This window comes from Nansenia antarctica (assembly GCF_963989245.1).
Source record: "Nansenia antarctica genome assembly, chromosome: 19".
NCBI classification, from domain to species: domain Eukaryota; kingdom Metazoa; phylum Chordata; class Actinopteri; order Argentiniformes; family Microstomatidae; genus Nansenia; species Nansenia antarctica.
In genome coordinates, this window is record NC_137692.1 from 4,659,627 (window position 1) to 4,673,458 (window position 13,832).

The following is a 13,832-nucleotide window of genomic DNA, read 5'->3' on the forward strand; positions in this document are numbered from 1 at the left end:
GAAACTTCTACTCCTTGCAGGGTGGCCCAGTGTGTAGTTGACACAAAGATGGATGTCACCAACCTAGCCCGCGTGTTTGGGCCCACCTTGGTTGGCCATGCCGTCTCAGATCCCGATCCAATGACTATTTTGCAAGACACCAATTCATAGCTTTCACGTGACGTCACAGCATAGTGGAAACGCCCACCTGACGGGCAAAAGGCGTTCATACCGCACCAGGAAACACAGTAGCATTGGTTAGAAAACAATCATGCCAGATAGTTGCTGTGCAATCGGGTGTACAAACCGGCGAGGAGATAGGCAGAGACTCACCAGAGATTCATGCTTGGCCATGATAAGTGTGAGATGTGTGTTGTGTTGTGGTATGTGCTCTTGTGGACGTAACTAATGAGTGACTATACATACGCATCCAATGTCCTTCCAAACGAGCAGTCTTGCTTCGTCTCAAACACAACATGAAAGGTATGTCCAACTTGGCGAACGTTTCCCAGTGTTTCCAATTTGCGCGAGTTCCTCAACTTGCGAGAGTTTTTCAACTTAATGTGATGGCTATCATGTCTGTCAAATTATCAAATTAGCCATCGTCCTGGCATGAGTGGGTGTTGGTTTCAACGCACCTGTTTGTTTGTAGTTCCTCCGTTTGCAACAAAGACTCTGGACCTTTCCATGAATTGAAGTGGTCTTGTAATCCAAAGTCCAAATAAAAGTAACAAACGAAAGTAATATAATATATTATGTTAGTGTGGTGTGGTATGTACGCGTATGTAAATGTTTGTTTGTATGTGTGTCACTTCTGGGTCGGGCCCAGGGGAGGCTGGTTCATTAGGGGCAATTGGACAATGCCCCACCAAAGGGAGAAGAGAGAGATTTTTTTCCTATGACTTCTAGACAGTGTTGCTTCTGAATATCATAGTCCAATCAGCTAGTGTTCTGTGGAGTATATCATAGTCCAATCAGCTAGTGTTCTGTGGAGTATGTTCCAATCAGCTTCAAGTCCCGCCCCTTTCAGGGCAACTTTCAGTCTACTCGAAATTGCACTAGGCTGTTCTCGTAGACTTGCATGTAAAATCTATTTTGGTAACTTCAGGCCATTCGGTCATTTGTCTATGGGGTTTTGGGACATGCACAAAGAATCGTACGTGCTTACGTCATGTCATACGGCCGGCGTCACATTCGTTCACCTGCTTCACCATGGCTAGTAATGTTCTGAACAACTCGGTTGAATCTTTAAAAGAAACACCGTTCAGCCGTCGTAGCAACCAGGAGAAATTAACAGTAAAGGAATTAGGACCACCCAGACCAAATTTAATTATAAAGCAAGTTTATAAGGCAGGGAAAATTGGAAAATCGTATAACCGAGGATTTACGAGGGGTTGGTATGAGAAGAAAACATGGCTAGCGGGATGTGAAGTAACAAATGCGTTGTTCTGCTTTCCACTACCGGACTTTGTAAACAAATTGAACAAATGGATTAGAAGGAGGCATCTTTTGTTCCCAACTTGATATTGCAACTGGACCTATTACCGAAGTCAAACTTGTGTAAGTAAGTGAATCATCTGTCCTTCAGTCATGATAGGAAAACCAAATCGATGCTGGGAGAAGGAATGGCAGACTGTATTCTGATTGTATCTTCTATGCTCTTTGTATGTTTCTATGCTCTTTGTATGTTTCTATGCTCTTTGTATGTGTCTTGGTGTAGGAGAAACGTAGGACCACGTTGGAAACAAGTGTTTCGGTACACGTTGACGTGTAGAAACTGTAGAGAGAAAATTTTAGAAATTGTAGAGAAAACTGGGGGGGTAGAGGTGATGAAGAGGTCTGTACAGGGGGGGGGTAGAGGTGATGAAGAGGTCTGTACAGGGGGGTAGAGGTGATGAAGAGGTCTGTACAGGGGGGGTAGAGGTGATGAAGAGGTCTGTACAGGGGTATAGAGGTGATGAAGAGGTCTGTACAGGGGGGGTAGAGGGGATGAAGAGGTCTGTACAGAGGGGTAGAGGGGATGAAGAGGTCTGTACAGGGGGGTAGAGGGGATGAAGAGGTCTGTACAGGGGGGTAGAGGGTATGAAGAGGTCTGTACAGGGGGGTAGAGGGGATGAAGAGGTCTGTACAGGGGGGTAGAGGGGATGGAGAGGTCTGTAGAGGAGGGTAGAGGGGATGGAGAGGTCTGTAGAGGAGGGTAGAGGGGATGGAGAGGTCTGTAGAGGAGGGTAGAGGGGATGAAGAGGTCTGTACAGGGGGGTAGAGGGGATGAAGAGGTCTGTAGAGGAGGGTAGAGGGGATGAAGAGGTCTGTAGAGGAGGGTAGAGGGGATGAAGAGGTCTGTACAGGGGGTAGAGGGGATGGAGAGGTCTGTACAGGGGGTAGAGGGGATGGAGAGGTCTGTACAGGGGGGTAGAGGGGATGGAGAGGTCTGTACAGGGGGTAGAGGGGATGGAGAGGTCTGTACAGGGGGTAGAGGGGATGAAGAGGTCTGTACAGGGGGGTAGAGGGGATGGAGAGGTCTGTAGAGGTGGGTAGAGGGGATGGAGAGGTCTGTAGAGGTGGGTAGACGGGATGAAGAGGTCTGTAGAGCTGGGTAGAGGGGATGAAGAGGTCTGTACAGGGGGGTAGAGGGGATGAAGAGGTCTGTACAGGGGGGTAGAGGGGATGGCGAGGTCTGTACAGGGGGGTAGAGCTATTATCATGCTAAAATTGACTGTAAATCCAGATTTTAAAGTTGATATTCTTCCCCCATAACCTGTGCCCCACCCAAACATTTTAGCACCAGCCGCCACTGGTCGGGCCTATCCCCGATCGGAATTCAAAAGCAAAGTTGTCAAACAAAATAACTTGTATCAAACCAAAACGTGTATCAAACAAAACAATACATCTTTTCTAATGTGGTGGTTTATCGTGATGGTTGAAAAACTGTGTCGCACCCTCACGTGTCAGGATCAAGCCCAAGCAAGGAGTACATTAAATCAATGAAACGAAAATATGATTGAACATGACTGACTGGTTGATATTAAACTGGTTTAAATGATTATTGACACAATTAATGTATGGATTGTCATTCGATGTTGTCTCTCTGTTTTTGTTGTAGCTAATTATGCATTCAGTATTAGATGTGTGTGCAATGTGAGATTACAAATAAATTGCACTACTCAAACCAATGATTAATTAGTCTGTTCTCATTTATGTTGACCATCGTGTAAGGGTTTGAGTCAATAACATTTCACTTGAATATGCATGCCTACACATTATTCCAAGTGCCTGTTAGCTGCGACGTTTGCAGGAAAAGTGCTATACAAATAAATGTTATTATTATATTATTATTATCGACATCGAAGCTTACACTTATTCAACGTCTATGCGTTTTACTCAAGTGGGTTTTTTCCGTCTTTTTTTTTTTTTAAATGTCTTTTTGTTATCAGGATATGGGCTATTGTTTAGCAGGAGTCAGCCACCTGTTTGGTGGTGGCGTTGTGTTGTGTGTAATTAACAAGCTCTAAACGGAGATAGAACCTTATCATTCTAAACGGAGATAGAACCTTATCATTCTAAGATCATGATACATAGCGACCCAGACGCACGCTGCTTTTTGGCCATGCTTCCAGGCGACTAGCCTACACGTGCTGTCGGAACCAAAAGTGACAAGTGCACTGTAGTGTTCAGGTAGTGTTCAGGTAGTCAGACGCGTCAGATGTGGCCAGGGACACGGCCCAGCTGACCAGGCCAGGAGACACTCACACACTCACACACTTTATAAAACTGACTCAACCTAAAAGGAGTTCGTTTTGTTTGGGTCTGTGTTCTTATTTAGAATATGGGACACATATTGGCTTGAGGCTCTGTTGAACCAAGCATGAAGCATCAAGAGCAAAACAACAACCTGTAGCGAATACCCTGGCAATCTAACAATTATATTCGGGTGTTAGGTACCAATTTTAAAGATTGCTTCTGCTGGTACAATTGATATACATTGTTCTAGAGCATACTCTCAGGAGCACAGAGCACTTTGTTTTATGATGATAGGACATACGGTTGCTGAGATACAACCCATTTTGTGAACCAAGACAGGTCAAAAAGGTCGCGCACCTAACAATGGACACCTGTCTTCCGGAATGGCACCAAATGGACCTTTTTATCACTATATTTTACATACTTTACTTCATAGCTTAAGATAGGTTGGTCACACTGTAATGACATTTTTAGGGATGATAGAAACTACTATGCATGACATTTACAACAAATAAATATAAAAATATTATGCTAATTTAATGAATAATATGCAAATGTATGTGTTAATTTACGCAAATCGGTGGGAAAATCTTGATTAAAAACCGTTTTAACAGCTCCATTCACCCCAATCACTTAAAATAAAGTGTTAACTTATTATAGTATACTATTATAGTATAATTAACAATGCTCCCTTTGTGTTGATTTTTAGTCATATGTGATTAATTCATAAATAATTGTGATTTAAAATCCATATTATGAAAACTATTTCTATAATAGGCGAATCAGTATTGTGACCATGCATGAGTTATGAAAAGCCCATTTTCATATAGGCTATTTATTTATTTAATAAACAATGAGTTATAATCAAAGATGATATATGATCAAAGGACAGCTATGAATGAATGAATGAATGGATGAATGGACTTTATTGTCATTGCTACAGTACAGGTACCAAACAACGAAATTAAGGAGGGGTGGCTCCCCTGGTGTTAGGAAAGAAAAAAAATAAAACTTTTAGAAAAAAAGAAAAAAAAATCACAAGAAGGGAAGGAGCTGGTTTACATAAATAAAGGCTATGTACACTATCCACTGTACTATACTGTACAGACAGACGACTAGGGTTGTCATATTGCACAATAGTATTATTCCACATTTATTTAAAGTGTCGCAGTTTGCAGGCTTGAAATGTACATGTTTGTGCCTCAGCACTACACCTGATTTTTTCAGTCCAGCAGCTGCCATCAATCCGTCCAGACTGTCCAGGGCCCAGAACTTAGGTCTTTGCTGTGTTCAGGGCCTGGACGGCCCTGTGGTAGAAGCTGTTCTTCAGTCTGTTTGTCCTTGCGGCCAGGTTCCTGAACCGCCTTTTCGAGGGCAGCCTGGTAAAGTGTTCGTACCCAGGGTGGGTCGGGTCCCTGGGGATCTTGGAGGCCTTCCTGAGACAGCGTGTGTTGTACAGCTCTTCCAGAGAGGGGAGGGGGGCGCCGGTGATCTTCTGTGCTGTTCTCACGACTCTCTGTAGCGCATTTCTCTCCGCTGTTGTGCAGCTGGAGAACCAGTTGCAGATGCCGTAGGTGAGGATGCTCTCCACTGCGCCGCGGTAGAAGGTCACCAGTATCTCCTGCTTGCTGTGTTCCTTCCTGAGGACTCTCAGGGTGTATAGCCGCTGTTGTGCCCTCTTGATGGTGGCTTTTGTGTTGTCCTTCCAGGTCAGGTCATCCCACATGTGCATCCCCAGGAATCGGAGGGTTGAGACTCTCTCCACGCTCTCTCCGTCGAGGAGCAGGGGCTGGATCTCGGACTTTTTCCTCCTGAAGTCTACGATGATTTCCTGGGTCTTTGACTTGTTCAGCAGCAGGTTGTTAACCTTGCACAGCTTGCTCAGTTGCTCTACCTCATCCCTGTACGCCGCCTCGTCCCCCCCCCGAGATGCATCCCACCACGGTGGTGTCGTCTGCAAACTTAACGATGGAGTTGCTGGGGTGGACGGGGGTGAAGTCGTAGGTGTAGAGGTTGTAGAGGATGGGGCTTAGCACGCAGCCCTGGGGGGACCCAGTGTTGAGTCTGAGGGCTGTGGAGGTGTGGGGGCCCACCCGCACCCTCTGGGGGCGGTCGGTCAGGAAGTCCTTGATCCACGCACATATAGAGTGTGATAGACCCAGGTCTAGTAGTTTGGTCACTAGCCTCTCTGGAAGGATGGTGTTGAAGGCGGAGCTGAAGTCCACGAAGAGCAGTCTCGCGTAGCTGTTTCCCCTCTCCAGGTGGGATAGAGTGGCGTGGAGAGTCGTCGCGATGGCGTCCTCTGTGGACCTGTGGGCTCTGTAGGCGAACTGGTATGGATCCAGGTTGGGCGGGAGGCGTGTGAGTATGTGGGCCCGGACTAGTTTCTCGAAGCACTTCATGATGATTGGTGTGAGTGCCACCGGGCGGTAGTCGTTTAGGCAGCTCACCGTGCTTTTCTTCGGGGCTGGGATGATAGTTTTTCAGGCAGGGTGGGATGGTGGCCTGGGACAGGGACTGGTTGAAGATGTTGGTGAAAACCCCGGCCAGCTGGTCGGCGCAGTCCCTCAGCACCCGTCCCAGGACGCCATCCGGCCCCGAGGCTTTCCTTGGGTCCACCGCCTTCAGTACGCGTCTCACTTCATGCTCTGTGAGGGTGAGGCTGCTGAGAGCTGGAGAGAGTGGTGTTTGTGTTGTGGTTACCTCCGTTCGCCCCTCGTCGAACCGGGCGTAGAAGGTGTTCAGCTTTCCCGCCAGCAGGGGGTCGTCCTCTGCGGCTGTGAGCCTGTTGGCTCTGAAGTTTGTCATCTGCTGAACCCCCTGCCACATCCGCCTGGAGTCGTTGCTCAGGAGGCATTCCTCAAGCTAACACTCAATGGTTAACATGAATAGGCTTAGCTTTTTAATATTATGACTAAACCAATGTCAAATGAAAGAAATGAGATTCCAGACATTGTATCAAATCAAATCAATCAAATAATATCAGAGCCGCAAGCAGGCAAAGGTAAAAAACCTGTACATTACACAATTCATAACAAAGAATGCATTTCATAAATAAGTTACTTGCAATAATGAGCTCCAAACCTAATTACTAATCTCATGTCTCATTTTTCAATTGTAAGGTCTCCAATTTGTAAATCTTGTAGCAGAGGGAATTCCCATTCATCACCAACATCATATTTTATTTTATATAATGTGTTCAGAGTGTTTGCTCTTTTTTTGGTCATCTGGAGCACAGTGGCAGTGTACCACACTGGGGCTGAATCCTTTTCTTCGCAGCAGTTGTGTTGCACCCTCTGGCCCACTAACTTCTCAGGTTGTTTTAAGTAGTCACAGATGTTCTCTTTCTGTGTTTCTGTCTGTCTTTTCTTCCTTGATGCACTCAATTTCTCGGACAACTTCCTTTTCTCTTCAACAAGTCTTGTCATGGCTTCTTATTGTGTCCTATAAGTTAGAGCAGGCTGCAGATCAGTTTCATTTTCTTCCTCTGCTTCTGCACTTTCCAACTGGTTTATGTGCAGAACTTCTGCTAAATTTGAGGTCAACTCCTCCAAAGAGAAGACGTGAACTTTTCCATCCCTGGTCATTGTTTGTTGGAAAAGTTCCCTTCTCCCATCTGCTTTAAGGACCGTCTTGTGAAACTGTAACTGAGTGAGTAAGGCTGCTTTTTTCCCCTTATCACCTCCAAGACCTGCAAGATTGACATCCATGTCTGTGAGGGATCGCCAGACACCCCCCAATTTGGTGATCTTATTGGTGATCTCAATCTTCTTTGTCTTGTCCCGCCTCTCCCTCTCTTTTTTTTGTTCCTGTTTTTTTAGGAGATTTTCTTGACGTTGTCTTTTTATATCTTCCTTTCTCGCATTGTATCTCATCAAAATATATTCAGAGGATTTTCGGGCCATGGCCATCTTCTCTTCCTTCTCCTCTGGAGTCAGGTTGTCCAGCCATTGCATAGTCCCGTTATGCAGCCATGCATAATCCTTTAATGGTTTCTTTTAGTGTTTTTACCTGCTCTTCTTTTGTCTTTAATTTTTTGTTGAGGTTGCGCACCTTGCTTGTTGCAACCTTTGCACTCACTCTAGCTACTTTATTTGTCACGTCCAATGTTGCTGTTAATGTCTTGCATACTGACTGTGCTTTCTCCAGTTCTGATTTGTCCTTTTCTACAGTGCCCTCCAGCTTAACCTCCAGATGTCCCTTTTCCTCTTTTAGTTTGGAGTTTTCATGTTCTAGCCCTGTGATTATTTTCTTCATTAGTTTTCCTGCTTTGTTTAACTGTGAGTCTGTTTTTTTTTTATCTTGGCCTTTCTCATCGTCTTTCCTTGCTACTGGGATTTTAAATGGCTGTTGGAGATATCTTGTCACCTCCTCTTTATTTTTCCCTTTCTTCAACTGAGTGACGGCTTTGTGCATCCTGCTCACACACATGTATAAGGCAGGATCATTAACCTCCGTTTGAGGTATCAGCTGTCTCACTGCATTGTACAGTTCTTTTGACATCCCATGTTTATTTCGCAGACTGAGCACTGTATCATTGGTAAGGCTGCCTGACTCCTCAGCGTCACTGGATGCACAATCCATTGTACCCCACCAAATCTGGAAAAAGGAGACATGGAAACGTTCATGATCATACAGTTTTTTGTTTCGATTTTTTGTAAGAATTTTAATTTAAGGTCAATAATCAAACATCATTGTTATGCATTGTGTAGTGAGGATACATATGATTTAATACAACAACCTTTCTTTAACAAGGGTGCCAATAATTTTGACCACCACTATAACAACAGTCAGAATTGCATTAAACCGCTTTAATGTGGCATCAGGTTATACTTGGATAATCAGTCAGATCAGGTTTTTTTACATTCTCAGAGATCTCACAGACCAATTCTCTCTCTCTCTCTCTCATTCACAGAGCAGAAGCGCGTCTCTCTCTTGCTCTCTCCCTCTCTCACTCACTCAATCGCAGAGAGTAAGCACATCTCTCCCTCCCTCTCTCTCTCTCTCTCTCTCTCTCTCTCTCTCTCTCTCTCTCTCTCTCTCTCTCTCTCTCTCTCAGCAGAAGCTCCAGTAACTAATATATCTAGCTAGCTACAGCTTTGTATGACAGTGATTAGTTTAGCTAAACTAAACATTAAATATGTTCAAGTCAAGACTAAAAACCCCTCTTTAAATTACTAAATAATTCAATGATGATTTATATAATGATTAAAGCACTTTGAGCTGAAACGTTTGCAGGAAAAGAGAGAGAGAGGGAGGGAGAGAGAGAAAGGGAGAGGGAGGGAGAGAGAGAAAGGGAGAGGGAGAGGGAGAGAGAGAGGGAGAGAGAGAAAGGGAGAGGGAGAGGGAGGGAGAGAGAGAAAGGGAGAGAGAGAGGGAGAGAGAGAGAGAGAGAGAGGGAGGGAGAGAAAGGGAGAGGGAGAGGGAGAGAGAGAGAGAGAGAGAGAGAGGGGGAGAGAGAGAAAGGGAGAGGGAGAGAGAGAGAGACAGAGAGAGAAAGGGAGAGACAGAGACAGAGACAGAGAGAGAGAGAGAGAGAGAGAGAGAGAGAGAGAGAGAGACTACAAATAGAAGTTGTTATTATTATTATTAGTAGTAGTAGTAGTATTATTATTATTATTATCATCAAATTGAAGCAAGCGAACGTTATCTCTGCCGGCCGCTAGCTTCTGCCGCTTTGATCCACTGACAGCTCGTTTGTTTCAGCGCTTGCTATCACATAGAAAACCCGGATTGCATTACGGATCTGGGTCAACCACTAACAACCTGTATATCAAAATGTAGCTTAGAACTTGCAGTTTCTAACAAGCTATGTTGTGAATACATATCTGTAAAAAATCCTGTCATAACATCGAAGTGAAATGGTACTTACCTTGTATTTCAGTCAATATTCGTTGTCTGCTTTCACAACACACTTGTGGAGGTCGGGATGAGTCTTGCCAAGGAAAACTCACTTGACTCCAGTCCAGTTTTTATTACTGCTTTTTGCGAAATAAAGATGTCTGACGACACTAGGTTTTGCGGCGATCACTAAAAAGTGAAATCTCACGAAACCGAGCGTTCGACGGGTCTGTCGCTGTAAACATATCTCATAACTTGTGATTATTAAAACGGATGTTGACGAAATAATACAACACTTAAAAAAAACATATAGAGGTATATTTTAATGTTGAAATGTAACAATATATTGTCATATAATTGCCACAAAAGTGCATTTGATATTTGTAGTTCATGTTATTTTTGTCGAATTCTTCCTAGCGTCCACATTCTGTCACCTGACCTAACACCCTAAGGAGTGTATAATGCATAAACTGGGCATAGTCATGGTCTTTGCTCGGCTGGCTGGCTGCATTAACCTGTTGTTGTTACTTGTATGTTCATTACGTTACTTCAAATGAATGCCCCCTAAGTCAAATCCATCAACTGAAGATAACTCGTGAGTTTAGAATGATAAGGTTCTATCTCCGTTTAGAATGATAAGGTTCTATCTCCGTTTAGAATGATAAGGTTCTATCTCCGTTTAGAATGATAAGGTTCTATCTCCGTTTAGAATGATAAGGTTCTATCTCCGTTTAGAATGAGAAGGTTCTATCTCCGTTTAGAATGAGAAGGTTCTATCTCCGTTTAGAATGATAAGGTTCTATCTCCGTTTAGAATGATAAGGTTCTATCTCCGTTTAGAATGAGAAGGTTCTATCTCCGTTTAGAATGAGAAGGTTCTATCTCCGTTTAGGGTAATTCAGAGATATTGAGCGTCAAAGTTTTGACATTCCATTATGTTTTGTGAGATGGAACCTTTGTATTTTATTAACCGTTTGCGTCCACTCGCCATGTTGCGCGATGTTGCTATGATCCTTTTTGCCCGTCAGGTTGGTGGTTGCTAGGGAAGAAACCACGTGACTGAAAGCTATGAATAGGCAGCCACGGGTATGGATGAAGTCATATCATATAGATATTAGACATGTGCCAGACATGGGTAAAATGCATGCCAAAGAGTTGAGTTCCGGTTGGAATAGTAAAAAAAAGTGCTAGTATTTGACATGATTTTGATCCAGGTCTGAAATATTTGCCGTCAGCTGAATTTAAGGCATTGTACTTCTGCTAAAGAAGTTTACCTTCTACCTTTTAACAGATGTTTTTTATGGATTACACCCATACAACACTCTATGCATATACTGTAGAGATGTATATTATACCTATTATTATTATTATTATTATTATTATTATTATTATTATTTTCTCCTCACAGTGGTCTATATTCAAGTTGTGATTGAGACATTGTTATTGATGTTCATAGGTGATGGAGCGCTTGCTGTCTCTCTCTGTGGAGTATTGGAGCCAGTTCCTCTCTGGACAGAACTATGACTTCATGGCCCACAGTGCACCTTGCCAATCATCTGTTCCACAATAATATTGTAATTGTTGTTAACACCTATATTATATAGTTATAATTATATAGTATATATATATATATATTATTATAATTATAATTATAATTATATTATTATAATTATTATAATTATATTATAATTATATTATATAATTATTATTATATTATATAATTATTATTATATTATATTATAATTATTATATTATATAATTATTATTATATAATAATAATTATTATTGTTTTTTTAATTATATTATTATTATTATTATTATTATTATAAGTATATTATTATAATTATAATTATAATTTTATTATAAGTGTATTATTATTATTATTATTTTATTATTATTATTATTATAATAATAATTATTATTATTATTATAGAATTATTATTATAGTATTATTATTATTATTATTATTATTATTATATTATTATTATTATTATTATTATTATTATATTATTATACACGTATAATACAATATAATATACATAGCGGGGAGGCCATACACTTTTAACCCCAAAAACCAGCAGAATCATCCAATACCATACCATAGACTCTGTGTCCGGTTTAACACCGGTACCTGCTTAGCAGGGTGACCCACCTGGCATTCTGCATGACCCAAACCAAATGGAATTGTATCATTAGTTGTTGTAGTTATCATTTCCCGTGATATACTATACTGTACAGTATCATGTCTTGTATATTGTCACAGCCTAGTAAACTTGCTCATGTGGTGTTCCTACTAGCATAATGACTTGTCAGGACCTACAGTGGATTTGTGTAATCTTTCGAAGAAAAACATATTTTATTTTTTCTATATCACCTATCCCAGACCAGGGGGGTATTCCACGAAGCTCGATAAAGTTCTAAGCCTCGATAAAGTTCTAAGCCTCGAAAATGTTAGCTTGCGTTCGGTGCCATCAATGTGGCTCAAATAATTCGCTGCTTGGTTGAGCTCCTTCTGAGTCAGATATAATTAGCCTGCTCGCGACCAGGCTAAAACACAGGCTATGGTAAGACGCGCGTCAAAAAAGGCTCACAGGCGGAAACTAAAGCCCGAACGACAGTTCCTCATGTGTCTTTTAGGAAATATTAGTTCCCACTTCACACGAGATAGATAGATTAGATAGTTTGACTGTGTGATAGATAGATAATTTGATAATTTGAAAGTGTGATCGATAGATAGATAGTTTGATTGTGTGATAGATAACTAGATATTTTGAAAGTGTGATAGATAGATAGATAGATAGATAGATCGATGGATACATAAATTAAAAAGTGTAAAAAAAATAAAAAAATAATAGGTATGTATCAACTTGCATTGCTGTTATCACAGCTGTCTGGTTGGCGTAGTGGTTAAGGCAGCCGGCTGGAGTCCCAAAGGTTGCGAGTTCGAGACTTGACTAAGTCCTTTTTTTTTTTTTTTTACATTTAACCGAAGATTTCATGCAAAGGCTTCAAACACCATTGTAATCGTGTCAGTTCTTGTAAATTAGCCTGCACCATAATTTTATAGCCTACATACTTTTTTAGATGAGATTTTAGATTAGATTCAGACAACGAAATTGCAGTAAAAAGTGTGTCGGAAGAGGGATTCGAACCACGTCTAAAAATGATGAATAAATCCTGTGGCAGCGGTCGATACCACTAGGCCATTGTGGCGTTATGACAGTTTGTAGCCTGCTGCTGATATCACCACAGTAGTAATATTCATTTATTAAAATATTAACAAATATAACAATAACTGGGGCTAGTATGACCTACGCATTTAATCGGTCAGCAATTTCTTGCCAAACCATTTCCCTCGCCTTGTTAATTGCAGCAGTATTGCACTATTTTACATCTTATTTTTCCGTCTTCATAAAGATCAATAATTCGGGAATGCTGCGCAAATGTAGTACGCCTGCAGAGTGGAGTATCTACATTTCGACAGATCGACTCTTCTGGGCTCTTTATGTCTGCGTGCACGCGCCCATATCGAAGATTTGTAAGCCTGTCTTCTGTGAACACTCATCACACAAGGCTGATCCTCGTTCGAGGAATCACCTGAGGCTTGAATTCCAATCTCGAGTTGCCTGAGCGCCGCATTTATTTATATCGCCGCTATACTGATCCACCTTTAGTGGAATGGCCCCCAGGGGTCCAAGAGAATCAGAATCAGAATTTATCAACAGCTAGATTTGATAAAACATGGGGTCGTTTCAATTGACACCCCATAAGCAATAATCACCTTTATCCTAGTATCATCTGGTTGGGATAATCTATCTACATGTATGGTGAAGTAACCCAATGTTTGTTTCTTATTTATTTATTTTTATTTATTTCTCCTGTATAATCCTTGTCCTAATTATACAATCAATGTGTTTTCAATTGTGTGTTTATTAAAAAAATATTTTTAGTTTTGTGTGTGCGTGATTTATTTACTGTAGTCTACGTTCAATAGACTTCTATTTTGACTACATATACACCTCGTTCCAAATTATTATGCAAATTATATTTTTCTCAGATTTTCCTAAATAGTCGATGCAAGTGACAATCAGTATAATTTTCAAGTCATCAACCGTTAGAGTGTAATTCAAATTTTATTGAACAAACCTCCCAATGATAACAGTATTTTTTTTTTTAATAAAAAACTCAAAATGTTCCAAATTATTATGCACAACAGAGTTTCAAAACATTTTATAGGTTGTAAAGAACTAAAAATGGTAATTTAATGAATTT